The sequence below is a fragment of the Pezoporus occidentalis genome, unplaced genomic scaffold, assembly GCF_034315485.1.
Source record: "Pezoporus occidentalis ecotype Australia unplaced genomic scaffold, CSIRO_AGI_Poc_V1 ctg115, whole genome shotgun sequence".
Taxonomy (NCBI): Eukaryota; Metazoa; Chordata; class Aves; order Psittaciformes; family Psittacidae; genus Pezoporus; species Pezoporus occidentalis.
The window spans coordinates 2,200,931-2,216,437 of NW_026912940.1; the positions used below are offsets into that span (position 1 = coordinate 2,200,931).

The 15,507-nt window shown below is 34.5% G+C and overlaps 1 protein-coding gene across 1 annotated transcript in view; it reads left to right on the top strand.

The window, feature by feature from the left end:
• EFCAB11 (EF-hand calcium binding domain 11) overlaps window positions 1–15,507 on the top strand; it is a 64,723-nt gene that overhangs the window by 10,608 nt on the left and 38,608 nt on the right. The window lies entirely within an intron of this gene.

Below are 15,507 nucleotides of genomic sequence, written 5' to 3' on the forward strand. Positions count from 1 at the left end.
ATAATAAATAGAACTTGTCCAATAAGAAATAATAAAAACAATAGGTATAATTAAAATAATAACTATTACCTGATACAAAAAACAATTTGTTACTTAAGAAGCCTAAAATTACTTACCTTTACATTTTCCTCCTCCTGTATTCAGAAAATCTGCATTCAAGAACTGTCTCTGGAAAAATTCAGTTAAACTGTAGTGCATATTGCAAGGCAGTTGTGGTGGGATTTCTTGCAAGGTGAGATTGGCTCAGAAGAGAAAGGATAAAGTTTTGAGAGTAATCTGCAGATCATAAAAAATTGATCTTCTGCAATTGTCAGTGAACATTATTTTAAAACTGTTTGTAAAATATTGCATTGCAAAACATGACTCTTTGTAATGAGCATGGTTTGTTTGGAAGTGACTCAGTCATGAAGAGAAATGCTTTACTTTTTAAGACCTGGCATCAGATAGCTTTCTAAGCATCATCTTTAAAAGGTGGGGTAGGACTTAGGGTTGGTTTTCCTTTTTGCAGTTATCTGGAGTCATGGTACAAAGCATAATAACAGAACAGAAACTGGTCTGTACATCATTCAAGCCACTGGCATACAGTAACAAAATTGAAATGCAGAGTGGCAAATGTCTTAGGTGATAAACTTGTGGTTTTGCACTAAAGACGTGATGTATTTTGGGGACAGTAATTATTTTAAGAAGATTTTAAAAGTTACTTGGTACATTTTTCTTGATGTCCTAGGGATTTTACTATCACTTTTTGGTATATTGTCAAGAAATTAATAGAAAAACTGAGGTGTTATCCTTCTGTAAGGGATCTAATCTCCCAGTATTTCTGTCCAGTGATTAAAAAATTTTTATTGAATATGAATGCTTTTTAAGTTAGAAAACCACATGTAGTTACTGTTCATATTGTTTTATTTTTCTTTTTGACATAATTTTTTCATTATCTTTCTCATTTGAAAAATTATAAAATAAATTCAGATTTGGGTTCCTAGTGTAAAATAGTTCTGAAAAGTTTTGGTCCATCTTTCTGTCAATGAAACTCCTCAATTTCCAATTTAAGGTATAATCATGATAAATTTAAGAAATGAAGGGAAGTTAAGCCAAATGCTAGGGTATATGTATCTCATAAGGAAGACGTATCACATTCTGCAGAAGCTCTAATGCTAGCATATTAGTATGTAAATATCATGGTCCAGTAAATGAAGCTTAAGATTGCATATGTCTGACCAAGGTATGGTACCTGAAAAGAAACATAGAAAAATGGCTTTTTCAAGAAGAAGTTTGCATGTTTCTCTGGCTACTCTTGGAAGAAATTGCAAAAATATATTGTTCAATATGGTTTTCTCTAGGACTGGACAGGCCAAAACTGTGTGGAACTCTTCAGAGCTGTAATTTGGAATCAGAGTAGCAAATCCTCTTTGAGCTACCAATCCTTTTTGGATATTGCTTTTAACTCCTGATGTATATGTTGAACTTTATGTAGGGAAATAGAACTAAGACTTTTGTCCTGAATTGAGCTGTACCATTGGATTAAAACTGTATGAAAAGAAAGACAGAGGAAATATTTTGGATGTAGACATTTGTCAGAAGTTTCAGCATATTTGTGGCACAAAATCCATGTCCCATATCACAATGGAGTGCTAAAACAGACTGTACATAATTTCATATTTGTAGATATATTTCTTGTTCTTCCCTCTTTTTAGTACAGAGATAAATATTAAGTTTTGGGAGTGAACATAGTCTTAAGGCATTTCTTTTGTGTTGAGTAAAATAATTGATAATATGTATATATATGTAAGATGTTCAGCATCTTTAGGTGTCATGACTGATCAGGTGTGAGTTCTAAAAGGATATGTTTAGCAATTAATACAGCATATAGGGATCAGGTGTGGAGGACAGTAAATTTATGCTGGGGAAATTATGTCATACAGTATGTGTATGCCATTCATTTTGTAATTTACTTGGGCTAATACTGGTCTGGTCAGCAGCCTGAATGATAACTAGAAATTGGAATAACATGGCTGCATGCTGGGAGCACATCTTTTGGTTTAATTTTATCTGGAAGGATTGCAGTTTGTACACTGTGATCACTGTGATGTTAAACATAGTGCAATTTTTGGGGAAGGCTGGGAGGTTCAACTCAAAAAAGCATTCAAAATTTTAAGTGAAACATAGTGACATAGTTAAACAAAAAAAAGAAAAAGCCCCAACCACTCTTAATTGGTATGTTTCAGAGCTTTGTGACATTTTTATATGAAAAAGAGTTTTAATGTTTATTTATAAAATTTTTGCTTTGGTGGAAATGCTGTCTCCAAACCATGTCAGGAAGTCATGGGTTCATTTAACTTGAAAGGTTGCATGTATTATTTTCTTATACTTCAAATGAAAGAAATGGTACAGAATAAGTTAATTAGTCTGCAGTTAGTGTCACAAAGGCTAAAAGGAAAAGGAAGCAAAGGGAAGTAGTAAAAAGTTAAAGGTACGTGCATAATTCTTAGCTTCTCTACTTATTATAGAGAGCAGGGAATCATTTTCTGCTATAGAGTGTAATTCTTATCATATTATTAAATATAAAATTGAAAACAGGTATATACAAGCTATGGAGAACACAGGGAAATAAGAATATCAGTAATTGATTTACATTAAGAATGAATAGCCCCACTGCAGTCATTTAGCTTTCAGATCAAGTACACTCGATTTGTAGGTGTGAAAAATGCTCGTAATGAGGCATCCATACATGTGGAACTGATTTTAACAAACTTGAGACTTGAAAATGGAATTCCTGAATTTATCATTCATATATTTTATTAATATTGAGGTAGTCCTAGAGTGTTTAATATAATGTAGTAAGAAGCTAAAAAACAAGAGATTATTTTCCTAACCTAGTTGTAAACAACTGTTATGCTCAAAATCTTTTTATGCCTACAAAGGAGAAACCCCTAATACATAAAGCCCATATTTATTTTTACTATATACTGAAATCTTAACAGTCTAGTTATAGATTTATTTATTATTTGTATAGATTGGAGAACAGAAAAAAAAAAGGAAAAATAAAGAATACTATGGTACAAAAAGTCTCAATGCAGTTATACACCTAATATCTACTCCTTTTTCTGTTGTTAGTCTTCTATTGTCCCTCTCAGTCCTGAGATTGATAGGTTCAAGGCAGGCATGGTAGGGTGAATTGCCATTATTCTTGACTTCTTCACCTGAAGGAGTATAGTATTCATGTTTTTTTTAACACAGTTTGCACCTTCCTCTTTCTTTGTTGATCTGCAAGCCTATGTTGCATCCAAATTTAGTGTATATGGCACATATGATGTATTTTAGGTACTTTTTCTTTGCTCTCTCCATAAAACCATTTTGTCCATCTCCTGTGTCTGCATTTCTTTGACTGCTGGTGAGTTGTTTATAGTCTTGGTCCTCCAGTGTTAGCCTGTGTCCTGTATCTTAACTTCCAATGCCTGTACTCTTCTACTCTGTATGCTGTGTCTTTACACCAAATGGCCTCTGGTCTTTATTTCTCTACATCAAAATCTTAAATTCATAAATATTTTATTTTACGTGGAAGAAATTCTTGTTTCTATTGTCTCTATAAAGCTATGTTTTTACTGTATAAAGGTAAGAAGAACAAATTAGACATAGCCACCGAGTCCTTAAAATAGCTGCTGTAACAGATAAAGCAATTAAAATCTCCAGGCAGGTCAAGCAAGTTCAGACAAAGTCTGACTAGCCTCAGTCCTCAGACCTTACAATCTCAGTACAGAGCCTGTGGCCTGTTATTAGCAATGGCTGTATTGTATTTACTGGAATACAGGGCTATGAAAAATACAGTTAATACCTCTGCTTTATGTTAACATCATATATTCTTTTATAAACATGTAAAGATGTAGTGAATTAATTTGAATTGGTAATAGAACTTCAGGATGGAGTGTTGTTAAATGCTCTATTTTATGAAAGAAAGAATCAGTAGTGTTTTTAAGTATAGTTTGTGGGTTTGGGGTTTTGTTGTTTGGTTTGGTTTTGTTTTTTTTTTATGCCGTGGGAATAGGATGGAATATATATATATATATATTTCCATCTCAAACTGATAAAATAGTATTTAATGTAGATTTCTGTTCTCTTGGGGGATTGTTTTCCTATAAATGTCTGTAAAATACCACACACTTAGCTGTTGCTAAACTTTGCAAAATGGAGGTGAGTTTTCAGTTTATATTTGATTGTTTTAACTTACCATAACCTTGCCTGAAGAGTAGCACAACATTTATTGTTTCTGAGATAATATTGCAGTTATACTGAACAAAATGCTCAAGTGCTTTTCATGCATCTGGTGTGCACCTGATTAAAATGCCATCACACCATAAAAACCTCAACATTCTTGGCACAGAGTTACAGAGGTACCTGCTAATATAATTATGTGAAGACATGTTCTTACATGGTGGGGCTTTTTGCAATGGGTAGCACACAGAACAATTTCTTTATTATAATGCTGCTGCATGTAGCTACATGGATATGAAATGTGACAAGTTCTTTGCAATAATAATTTGTGATAAATGGCTGCCTGTAAGTGAACATTTTGTCTTTTAAAGTGGGCTTCAAATTCTTAAAAAAATATTTCAAGTACTGTTTTTCTTTCTTGTTGTGAATATGATGTCATGTTTGAATTAAACAGTATTATTAATTACTGCTGCTGGGAATATATTTTTCTTAGCTGTATCATTTGTTTAGAAAAAATAGGCTATTTGTATGCTAAATCCTTAGACCATGATAATGGAAATAGTGACAGAATTAAGCGGAAAACCGATCACGTGTGAATGTGAGTGAACCTATAAATGATGAAAAATGTCTTACAAGCCAAAAGTGGGCAGAAAAGTCTTGTACGGTTTCTAAAGCTACCAAACATAAATCAGATTTTAAGGAAGAAAAGGCAGCAGTCATGATCTGCATTTTATGCTGCTGTGCCTTTAGATTGATAGGATCTCATGCTTGAGGTATGCTAGTACTTTTGTATGTATTGGTACTTTCCATACAAAAAAATGACCTAATTGTCTAGTATTTCTTTTCTGTAATTATATAGTAATGAGAAAATAACCTGTTTTTCAGAGCCACCCCGTGGAAGAAATGTTATGCTCTTTTATGCAAGTTTGATTTATAGACATGTACTGCAGAGCACAGCAAATATGAGACATTCATCTTCCAGTGGCTCGTTGCCATGGAAACATAGTACACAGTACAATGTCATTCCAGCTCTGGTGATGCCTGCAGTAGTTTATTCCTTTGTTGTTCTTGTTTCTTAAGCAACTATCTTGCAGCCTTTCATTTTATCACACTTCATCACCTATACAAGTCTTTTCCTTATCTCTTGAGAACCATCTCTAATAGAAAAGATCCATTTTTTGTCTACCCATGCTTATCAGTGTGTGTACTTTTTTTTGTTTTTTTTTTAAATCATGGGTTAAAAGCATGTGTCCCATGCCCACAAATAATACACCATTGCCCTAAAACTCATAAAAGAAGATGGTAAGTTAGACTGAACATCAAACTGTAAAGCACTTGGCTCAGCAATCTCCTATCAGGGACTGGAGTTAAGAATGTTTTTCTGTAACCAGTATCTCACTCCAGGAAGACAGAAAGTAAAAATAATCCAACAGATTCTCCTACCTGTCCTTAGCTGGCATGGTGAGGTGGACAAAAATCCAGCAGCTCTCTTACAATACCCACTGTTTCACCCCTGTGAGATAAGAGAGAGGAACTGGGAGAAAAAGGGAGATCTTCCTAATTAATCTAAAAAGGGTGTTCAGGTGGTTAAGAGTCAAATTGAGTTATTTTTATGTTGAGAAGCTGTACCCTAACACAAGTTCTTTTTCAAGGCAGTACCTATTTCATGATTCATTACACAGGGAACCAATACACAGTTTAGGCTGTATGGGTCCCAGGTTCTGCCTAAGTGGGGTGCTAAAGCAACTGACATAAGCACACAGAGGATTTTCTGCAGGTTTGAGAACAAACCTAGCATGTGAGTGTTATACAATATGCTATACATTCACATACTTATTCCTTCTAAATAGCTCAACATGCATTTTTCTAAATTGGGAAGAAATACCACATTTAATAAATCTTAAAATATTCTTTAAAGTTAGTAATTTAAATTAAATTCATATTTAAATTAAAAACTTGTGCTTTTCCCATTTTTTTTAGAATATGTCCAAACAAGTATTTTCAATTATTTTAGCAAATTTAAGGAAGTCACTGCTTCATGCCTCTTTAGTTGTCACTCCGGCCATTTATACTGGCCTTCTTACAGTGGTCCTTGAAGTGCAGAGTATATTGTTTTAACATGAAACATTCTTAGCTGACATGAATAGATTTTATTTTGCATTGCCAGGGAGTAGAAATATGCACATGGTCAGTTACCATAGTACATCCATGGTAATACAACTTATTAAAATGCATTAATGCCACAATAAATGCTTAGCTGGTCATATCCTCGGGGCTCTCTTTTAAAGATGTTTTCTTTCAGATGGGATAAAACTGTGGCATATAATTAAAAATACTAGAATGTGGCAGCTATAAAATAGACCAAATTCACAACATCGAAGATTTTTTTTTTTTTTTTTATTATGAATAACATCTGGGGTAATAGCAGCACAGATACCTCTTTTCTCATCTGTCAGCATGCCTCAAATGTGAATCAGTTCTTTTAGCAGTAGCTTATATTTATTCCGTTTGGTGGTCTCTTTACAGGTGCTACCTACACAGATGCTGATGATTTTTTAATTGCGTTGGATGACAGAAACTGGAAAGAAGATAGACCCCACCAGACTAGTTTCAAATAAACTATTAAACAGCCATTATATGCTGACAACAACTCATGTTCATTTATATCCAAAATTGAACCTCTACCCCGAAGGGGAAAATGTTCCTTAAACTCTTTCAGAGATACTTTTTATTAAAAATATATTTTTCTCCAGTGTTAAGAAAAAATATTTTTTTGCAAATAAACTGCATCTTCTATTTGAAGTGTTATTTTTCAGGTATGCTGAGGCTGAGAGACTGAAAACCAGATATGTTTGGAAGGTTTTTTTTTATTTCAATTGATAGAATAGAAAAGACTGTTCCTGTTGGAAGGGACCTACAACTATCATCTAGTCCAACTGCCTGACCAATTTAGAGATGACCAGAAGTTAAAGCATGTTATTAAGAGCATTGTGCAAACACCTTTTGGAAACTACAGGCCTGGGGCATTGACCTCCTCTCTTGGAAGCCTGTTTCAGGGTTTTACCACCCTCTTTGTAAAGAAATGCTTCCTTGACTTGTTAAATTTCATCCTCTTAATCATAGCCCAATGCTTCAATCTATACAGATCCCTCTGCAAGGCCTCCTGTTCTTCAAGAGAGTCAGTAGCACCTTTCAGTTTGGTATCATCAGCAAACTTGCTAATGGTGCATTCAACTCCTGCATCCAGATTGTTGATAAACATATTGAATAGGAGTAGCCCTAGAATGGAATCCTGAGGAATGCTGCTGGTGACCAGCCGGATGTAGCCCCATTCATACTGAGCTCTGCCCTTCATCTTGGTTCTTCACCCAGCACACTGTAAACCTGTTTGTCCCACAGCTGGACAACTTGCCAGAAGAAAGCTATGGGGGATGATATCAAAAGCTTTAGTAAAATCCAGAAAAACTGTAGCTACCCTCTTTTCTCCATCCACTAGGCAGGTGATCTTATCACAGAAAGATAACAAATCAGTTAAATGGGACTTTCCCTTTGTGAACCTATGTTCACTGTGCCTGATAATTGCATTATTCTTTAAATGTCTTTCACTAGTATCCAGCATGACCTTCTCCATATTTTTTCCAGGATCTGAGGTCAGACTAACATGTTGTGGTTCTCTGGGTCTTCCCTCATGCCTTTTTTGTAGACTAGAATAACACTGGCTAGCTTCCATTCAGCAGGGACCTCCCCAGACAACCAAGACTTTTGATAGATGAGAAGGGTCCCGCCATACCATCCACTAGCTTCTTTAGTACGCTGGGATGAATTCCATCAGGCCCCATGGACTTGAGTGCATACAGCTGGTCCTTTACAATTTCAGCATCCTCAAATACAAAAATCACTGTTCCCACAGTTGTGGCCCTCTGACGTAGGGAACTGGGCAGCCCAATGTCTATCAGTATTATTGAGGACTGAGGCAAAATCAGGAATTAATCTAATAGAATAATATAGTATGAATAATATGAATAGTAAATAATATGAATAGCAATAACTCTTTGCAAAGAAGTGTTTTCAAAGTCTGGGGGCACTTTGTATTAGAAAAAAAACTGTAACAAAAATAAAAATGAGCCAGTCTGCAGCATAATTAAAGAACAGCGTTCTGTCAAATTGTTAGATGCTTTTCTTTAGGTTTAGATTTTGTTCTTTTTTTCTTGCAGTTTCTGCTGCATTTTGAGGATACTGATCAGCCTCAGAATTGCAGTACAATAGAAAAGAGGGTATTGTAATATTACATCTTAACTTAATAGCTAGATTAAAGAAATACCAGATGACAGCACTTGTTTTTAACATGACAGACTAAGTTATTACTTGATCTAATATATGCTCTCACTGGCAGTTATCTCTTTTAACTGGCAGTGTGTTCTGTTTATGATATAGCTGCATACTGTCCCTTTACTTCATCTTTAACATTCTGTTTAAATTAAGGATAACATACTATTAATAGCATTTAATTGATGGATTGTGTTATATTACTGAATTGGACAAAGTTTATAAAAGTTTTCTTGTTTCAGCTTTACAAGAATTCCTGTGAGTTTTTTGACTGGCTTCTTCTAAGGCCTGTAGGTTAATGGGTGTCCTCTCACTGATACCTTTGGAAGTTACAGACTGGATTCAGTGAAATGTCACAAAGAGATGAGATCAAGTCAATAATTGGATTTCTGCAAATTTCATAAAAAAAAGGTGACCAAAGAAGAAGAGAGATACTGTACGTGCCTCCAGCAGATGTGGGGGCTGTTATGTGAGTTAATTATTCTTAACAAGCATCATAGACCCTATATAGAAGCAAGACCTTATAAAGGCTCAATTATGGAGAAGCTTCAGACAAAGATTTCATTATAGACTATAAAATCAGTCAATCATAGGATTCAAATCTACTGGAAATCAAGAATCATTAGCTCAGAATTATTTGTTTAATGTGATTTATAGTTATTGTATTCTTTTGTTGCAGTGTTTTCCTCAGAAGTTTGAAAATCATAATGCCATAAATCCCGAAAGATTTAATAGTCTAATATGATTTATGAATTTTTAAAATGTTTCCACTGATTTTTTCCCCCAAGTCTTTTGTATATTTTGCAAATTCTCTTAAAATAAATTTCATTACAAGATAAGATTCCCTTTTAATTGTGGAATTATAGAAAAAAATAAGATTACAGAAACCCTCGAGCATATGCTGCATCTTGTGTTTTGGTGTATCCATGATGCTACAAAAGAGAAGTCTTTGGTACACACATTCATACAGTTATAAAAAAGGACCTTGCATAGCACAGCGATGTACCATGACAAGAAGCAAAGTGTGCAAGTTGTGTCAGGAGAAATTCTGTCTGAATATGGGAGAAAAAAATCTTCATGTTGAGGAGAATTAACATTGTAATAACTTACACAGAGAAGTGGTGGAACCTCTCTTCCTGGAGATATTCAAGGCTCAGCTTGACAGAGAGGGCCCTGGATAGCCTCATCTAAGGCCCTGCTTTCAACATGACCGGGTGATATCTGGAGCTCCCTTGCAACCCAGAGCTTTGCATGATTCTGTACTTCTATGATCTCTGTTACAGCACAAGAACCTCAGAAGTCACAGGATATTCAGTAGCACTTAAGCAACTTAACTGATGACTACAGTCTCACACTGCACTAGACGATATACAAATACTTAGCAAAATACCATTTCTATCTCTCCATGGATTTGCAGTCTGTATGCCTTGTTTTTTCTTTTAGAAATACAGGGCTTCTAAACATAAGAAAGAACATATGTGGCCTTCACACAGAGCTTCAATGTAATTCCCAGAGAGCTGGTACAGAGAAAGCTTTGTTCACACCATTGATTCAGTAGAGTTAAGAGGATTCCATTTCCTCTCATTGTGAGCAATTTTTAGATATTCCAAAGAAAATGTTGGCCGTTTAGGTTCCTTTGTTAATAACATCCTTGAGCGTTCACAGTACTTACCTGCCATATATTCAGGAGAAACATACCCTCTTGTGTTATTATTTTGCTTGAAAAGAGCTTTCTGTGAAAAGACCTTAATTACCCCACTCTAGACTTCCTTCTCTCAGACGTGACCAGAAATTGTGGCTTCAGATTTCTTCACTCTGTGTTTGTGTACTGTAGCACTTGCAGGAAAGGTAATTGATTTACACTAAATTCTCTTTTCTTTTGCAAAAAAAAAAAGATCTTCTATGGCAATTTCTCACCTCATTGGTCTTTGGTTTCTGGACTCTTATATAATTTGAAGTTATTTCATCCCATCCCACCCCTTCTCTATGAATTCACAGCTTTTTTAATTTTCCTTTCTTTGTCTGTGTTGATTATTAAGTAGGAATAGGACAAAAAACTTGTTAGTGAGTAAAGTACTCCAAAATTATTCTTTGGAACATCTGATGACACTCATGGTGTTAGGCAAGTAATGGGGGAGGAAGCCATTTATTTGCAGATACGTTATTGTTATTTCCATATTTCTGTAGAGCAACATTAATTTTCCTAGGAATCATGTCATACTTTTTAGAAACTTTTCAATCATTCAAACTATTAAATTTCCCATAAAAGCCTCATAGTTCCATTTCAACCCGGAACTGTGCCTGTCCAAGTTCTGTATCCTAGAATTGTACAACAGCTGTAATTTCATTCTCTGCATTAACATATACTGTTCTAAATCAATACTTTTTCTTTATTTTCACAGCCTGGGCAAGGCTGTTGAAGGTGTAAGATTCCAATTCTATCATCATATGGTATCTGAGGAACATGATATGACCTCATTTATTATAATTTTAGTTATAATTATTATAATTCATATTATATAATCCATGACATTGTATCCATAATATTATTTTATTATTATTTTATATTTGGTTTCAGGCAGATATTAACCAGACAAAATGAGCAGAAGAAGCTTTTGTTGGAATCTAATGTACTACCAATGCTCTACGTCCTCTCTTTGCAGTACTTGTCATGACATAATCTTTCCATCTCAACATGGGAAATGCTGTATGAGTATCACAGATCCATTCAATCTACTCCAAATCCTTACATATATTTAACAAACACTAAATGTCTGAGAAATTTGTTCAACAATTTGTATTGTGGTTGTTTCTGTTTCAGGATGTTTTCCTCCGATAATCAGGTACTAATAGGCTTTAGTGCTTTAAAGAATGATGCTGATATCCAGACTGTTGGTTAGCTCAGAAGAAGAGATTCCCCTCCTCTTTTCCTTCTCCAATTCCAAATTTATGCTAACAATCTAGAATTCATCAAGGCTTCCTAGCTAGATAGTGTTGTGGTTTTTATCCACTGTGGAGTCTCATATACCAGTTAAAGTGTTTTCTTTACAGAGTTTGGTTAAATGTTTAAATCTTACAGGAATTATGAAAGGTTTGGCTTGGGAATTGCAAACTTATGATGTTTCAATCAATTACCTGATTGACTGCATATTGAAAACCTGTTTTCAGAATTATGTAGATAGAAGGCATCAGAATACATGTTCACTTTGCAAGCAGTGGAGTACATTCCTGGGGTTGCTCAAACACATGCAGAGGTCATATTTCTTGCACTCGAAAAAGCACAGGGGAACAAATTCATCTTCCTATCACAGTAACCCATTGCTCCATATTGCTGAATAGCCTGAAGAAAAAGATGAAGAAATTATTTCAAGTCCTTCACAATTTGAAGTCTTATTCTCCACACCAGTTATGAGTCTTTGCTGAAAGTAAGCCAATTCCATGCTTAGAATGCAGTTTTAGTGTTAAGAAATCAATCAATGGTCTCTGTAATTTAGCGGATAAGTACATTAAGCAAAGCAAAAATAATTATCCTTTTATAACTATCTTGTATTAAAGATGTATTTTCTTTTTATATTCCCAGTCAGCCTGTCAACTGTGTTTTCTGTGTGTGTCTTTATCCCCTGATTATTAACTTTTAGTACTATTAATCTCTTTTGGAATCATAATTTTGGGAAATGGGTAAATGAACAGCTCTTGTTTTCTTGAAAGATAGTTTTGATTTGTATTCTCTACTGTAACTGACAATGTCTCTTGTTTCATCTATTAAATACTAAGCTGTTTTTCTTACACATCTAAATCACAAACTTGGCAGCATATCTTCTTCCTCCTTTTATTGATCTTTATCAGCTGGATTTTTTTTCCCATGAGTAACATTAGTGTGGTACATGTGCTACAATGCCAAATGCAATGTTAACTCTTCACCTAAGTGAATATAAGTACATAGTGGCATTGTTTTCTGCTTATGCATATACATACATAATATGCTATGACTAGAATTTTTAAGCATGAGTGTCATTCCAATTTAAGGACCTAATAATTTCCTTACATTAATTCTGTAGTGTAAAATAACTTTTTTTTTAATGTAACCATTTTAGTGTAATTTTAAAGGGCATGTTATGTTTCATTTGAAAGAATTAATTCAACTATTTATTCTTTTCCTCCTGGCTTGTTATGTTGGAAGGTTAATAAATTCTTCAGCCTAACTTTTTCAGGCTGACAAACTGTGCTACATAAACACTTCAAATGGAGTCTTGTCTGAAGTCATCTAGTAAAAAAGATCAGTGAGGAGTCACTGGTGCATTTAATTAACAAGACTGTTGTTGACTACTTTGTTCTCCAACCCTCACTTTAGTATTGTTCTTTTTTCTGAGGACTGATCTTAGTAAATGTGTGTCATGCTTACTTTCACATATGTATGCAGAACAGCTGTTCTGTTTTGTAGACTCATTCCTCTGTTTTTCATACCTTAAAATCCAGACTGTTCAAGATTGGAAACTTTTCAGAGTCTCCCCCTTTCTGGTAGTGAATTTCCTTTTGCATTGGCTGATGTCCTTCATTTAGAAAAAAAAGTAAACGATAGTCATACTTCACATATATGCCTAAAGATAGCTGAGGAGGGTATAAATTTTATTGGCTAAAGCTTCTGAAGTCGAGTGGCTAATATTGGTGTTCAGAGAACATTGATTTCCCCCAAGCAGTGTTAGTAGTTAGAATTTAATGGATGTGGAAAATACTGTTCTTACATGTTAACTTTTCTCCATACTAATGGCTTGTAATAGTTTGGAAATTTTTGCCTTTTATATTGTTTTATACTTTCACTTTTAGGAGTGGAAAACATAAGTATCTCCATAGAAGTTGGAAATAAGTTCTTTCTGTACTTCAGTTAATATAGTTTTTGTTAGCAACAAATGCTAATTTAAGTCCAGAACTCAGTTAATAATTGTCAAGAAATCTGGTGGCAATCCCATAAAAATTTATAAAATGTTTTTAATCTATTTATAAAACATGATTATGATTTTCTCAATTTAATATTGGCATGAATTGAAATAATGTTATCTTGCTGAACTTGAGGTATAAGGGAGCCTACAGAGGGACATATATACCTTTGCTGCTTATTTAGTGCATATAAGGTTATTCCATTTTAAAATTTGCATGACCTTGCGATGTAATAAGATACCATATGCAGACACCTAGTCTGATATGAACTCTTTCATATGTCTTGACAGCATAACATACTTCAGATGTTGAAGGAACTGTTATCCATTATTGCAGCTTTAAAGGGGAATCATAAAGCATCTGTGATAGTCTTTAGGTCATTCAGGTTAAACTGGTTTTACCTGAAACTTCAGGAAAGTGGCAGATGCCCAGCCACAGCCAGGAACTGTGGTTTACCTTTGGTGACCAGAGAGATATAGGGTCTCTGATCTGGTTGTCTTGTTTGCTGAGACTGGTGCTGACAATAGTTTCTGATGGTCTAGGAGAGTTTGTTGGCCAGTATAGGCAGGGCTGGCCTTGCAGGGAATAACAATGAAGAAAAGTACATGTTTATCTTAGTTTGAGATGCCATCCTCATGTACACAGCAAAGACAAATTGGCAAATGCTTAAGTGAAACAATGCAAAATAGTGTGAAAAAAAAGAAATTTCTATTTAAGCAGATTGCAGAGAAATAAGTAATATGTGCTTACATATGTGCTTTTTTATAAAGTGCCAGAGGCCTAACATATAAAATGGGGAAAGTAAGATGCTTTATTTGAAGTTTGTTGACATTATAGATTCATTGAAAACTTGGGGAAAGGACAGCATTCAATAGATCATGGACTAAATCATGCTTGCATATGAATGATACCATACATTAAAGAAAATCATAAGAGAAATTGTTATATTGATATTTCTCCTTCCTTCCTCCTCACCCCTTTTAATGTTTCTTAGTCCTATGAAGACATGTATAATATGGAACAAGATTTTGGAGTAAATGGGAAAACTGGATAAAGTTCCATGACAAAGAATAAAGCTTTCTGCTTTGTGTCACAAGAGCGATTCAAAGATAACCCATCATACAACTGTCGTTGTATACACATCTTTGCTTGATGTGTATACATATACATGTGCATTGCTTGATGATGGTGCCGTTTGGCGTGCTTTCACAGAGGGGTACAGAATACTTCTGTTATTGCTGGAATATGGTTTTGATTCAAGAGGTCAGTCTTTATTGTACAGTTCAGTGCAAAGTTAGAGGCCTTTTGAAGGGATTGTGTATGTGCTGACATGTAGAAGAAAGACTAAAAAATGGGTAGCTGAAATGAGCTGCAACACGCTGCCTACTCTGGAGTAGGAAGACATTGAGTTTTTATTCTATATAGCAAATTTGATCAATAATATTTCTGGTTTTTATTTCACCACATGCTGTTCTGGTTTTCTAGGGAAGTAAGTCTTATGTATTCACAGTTTCTGTCTATCCTGCCTTAATTATTTTTAATACATTAGCCAATCTCAACCAAACTGTAAACAAATAAAACTCTAAATAATTCCAAGTTTCTAGAACTTAAAATTTTAGCAACATGTGTTGTTTTCCAGCACAGGCAGAAAACATGCTATTTATTCATTCTGAGAAATAGAAGTAGGTTAAATGTTAAACCTGTATTTTCTCATATCCTACATATATGTAGCTTTTAAATACATAAATTTTTCAGTCGTTTGTGGCATATACTGCTTCTTACTGAGCTGAACAAGGAAAAAGGTGAGAAGCATGAAGAGAACTGGAAGTATTCTAAAGTGAGAAGTCACTGAATAATCAAGTTATTGTGGTAGGTAGATGAGGCAAATCTACAGAAGTCTAGATTCATTATTTCTCTACTCATTAAACATCTTGTTGCTGCTCCTGTAAGTAATTTTTTTTCTGAAAGAGAAAATTGGATTGATGCTAACAGCATCTGTTATTTGGCAAGGCTAATTCCTTAGGACATTGTTAACCC